Consider the following 2,058-nt stretch of genomic DNA (forward strand, 5'->3'; position numbering starts at 1 on the left):
TTGGCGCTTTAAAGCAAGTGCGACCAACTTGTTATCAGTCATCTGACACAAGATCATCTTGATTAGGTCAAGAGAGCCAGAGTTGGATCTTTCCAAGTAAAAAAAGACACTTCCTGTTCTGAGGGGGCGAGGCTTATGTGAGGTCAGACTATGACAACATAGAATTATTAGGCATCCAACCAGGATCCCTCATGCCAAGTTTGGTGCCAATTGACCTTTTTATGAGAAAGTTATGGCGTTTTGTTTGTTTCGGCGAACATATACGAAAAGTCAATTTTTTCGATAACCTTTACTTCATTCTGACCAAGAATGAAGCCGATTGGTCAAAAACTCAAGGAGGAGTTCGTTAAAGTTCGACGTGTAAAAGTGAAAGGCCAAAATTTGACCTTTGACCCAAAATGGCCGCCTTCCTGAGCATTTTAGAGGGTACCTCCAAGGGTGCGTTTACACTGCAGCCTGAAGTGACCCAATTCCGATTTTTTTTGACGTAATACGACCTGTATCCGATCTTTTCATGGCAGTGTGAACAGCACAGGTTGGATTCTTTTTCGAATGTGATCCATATCCGATACGTATCCAATTCAAATGCGACCTAACTTTCGGGTCACATTCATCCAAACGTCACTGATTCTCAACAAAGCTCACTATTCTGCGTCCTGATATGCGCAAGTGGGTAGAAAAACAACAACCATGACGGATTATATGAGGATTAAGTCGTTAATATGCTGCTCCGGCCGGATAACTTAGAACGCTGATGCTATCGCGCCCTCTACTGCGCATGCGGGACACTGTCAGTTTGTTTGGCCGTTTACACTGCAGAACGCATACAGGTTGCATTTACTGGCAGTGTGAACGGCCCCGGCAAAACAATCGGAATTGCCAAAAAATTGGAATTGAGTCACTTCAGGCTGCAGTGTGAACGCACCCGAAGAGACTTTTTTTTCTTGATTTGGGGGGGATCTACCTACATACCGATTTTCAGATCTCTACGACCTACGGTTTCCCCCAACTCACATTAGGGGGCGCTGTAGAGCAGTTTGGCCACGCCCACTTGCGATTCCACCGGAATCCGAAAATTTTTGTTGGGACAATTTTGGGTCAAGTTTAGTGAGTTTTTGAACATATTAAAGGCCCCAAACAGCCCTGCGAAGTGGCAGAAAAATAAAAATAAGAATAAGAAATCCTGCGATTACAATAGGCCTTCGCCAGCGCTTCACTGCTTGGGCCTAATGATAAACAAGAGCACAAGAGCTGCCTGTTTGCTACACTTGCAGTGGAAATGAAGATGGTCCATTCAGGAAAGCAGAGCTGCACCAAATTTTAATGTGGAACTGCAGAAAAAAAACAAAAGCAAAAACTGAATTGTTAATGCATGTCACCATGAGAAAAGCCAACTGAGTTTTGCTTAAAAAAAAAACTTTTTTAAAAATTAAAATCACACATTTTTGTATTATGACGTGAAAAAATTATTTGCAAAACAAACTTATTTGCGCATGCCATAAATCTTTTCTTGCTATTCTAAGTTTTTGTTTGTGACTCAAAGTTTTGCTTCTGATTCTCACAAGACGTCATGGGCAGGGCCTAAAATCACAACAAAAGATTTCTGATGTGTGCAAATAAAAGTTTGTTTGGCAAATAACTTTTTAAGTTCACAAGACAAAACTTAGTTATTTAATTAAAAAAGTTTTTTAAACAAAACTTTGTTTAAAAAAATAAATCATTACAATTCCAAAAGTTTTGATCACAATCTTATTTTACTTAACTGAGTTTTTTTTTTTTCATTGAATAATTGGGGGAAAAAATTAACTTCATACTCTGCGAACCAGACCCTAAACTTACTTAAAGTCTGGATTGAGTTTTTTCCCCTTCATTAATAACACACTTTTATTGCATACATTAAATTTATCATGGTAATTCAGGGTGAGTTATTTTTAATTCTAAATGAATCTCCTTGTTGGACTTTTATTTAAGTGCTATTCTCCTTTACCTAAAGCTAGAATAAATGCAATGTACATTATGCAGCAAAGGAAATTAGAAGATCAGACATATCATTATGGA

General features: G+C 38.6%; 1 long non-coding RNA gene across 1 annotated transcript; it reads left to right on the plus strand.

Annotated features, from left to right (window-relative positions):
• Positions 1-7: 7 nt before the first annotated feature.
• On the plus strand, positions 8-1,071 carry LOC107835501 (uncharacterized). Its single transcript, XR_001661301.1, has 2 exons — positions 8-438; positions 934-1,071. It is a non-coding gene; the product is annotated as an uncharacterized LOC107835501 (long non-coding RNA).
• The last annotated feature ends 987 nt before the right edge of the window (positions 1,072-2,058 follow it).

The sequence above is a fragment of the Poecilia formosa genome, unplaced genomic scaffold (assembly GCF_000485575.1).
Source record: "Poecilia formosa unplaced genomic scaffold, Poecilia_formosa-5.1.2 Scaffold3108, whole genome shotgun sequence".
In the NCBI taxonomy this organism is placed as follows: domain Eukaryota; kingdom Metazoa; phylum Chordata; class Actinopteri; order Cyprinodontiformes; family Poeciliidae; genus Poecilia; species Poecilia formosa.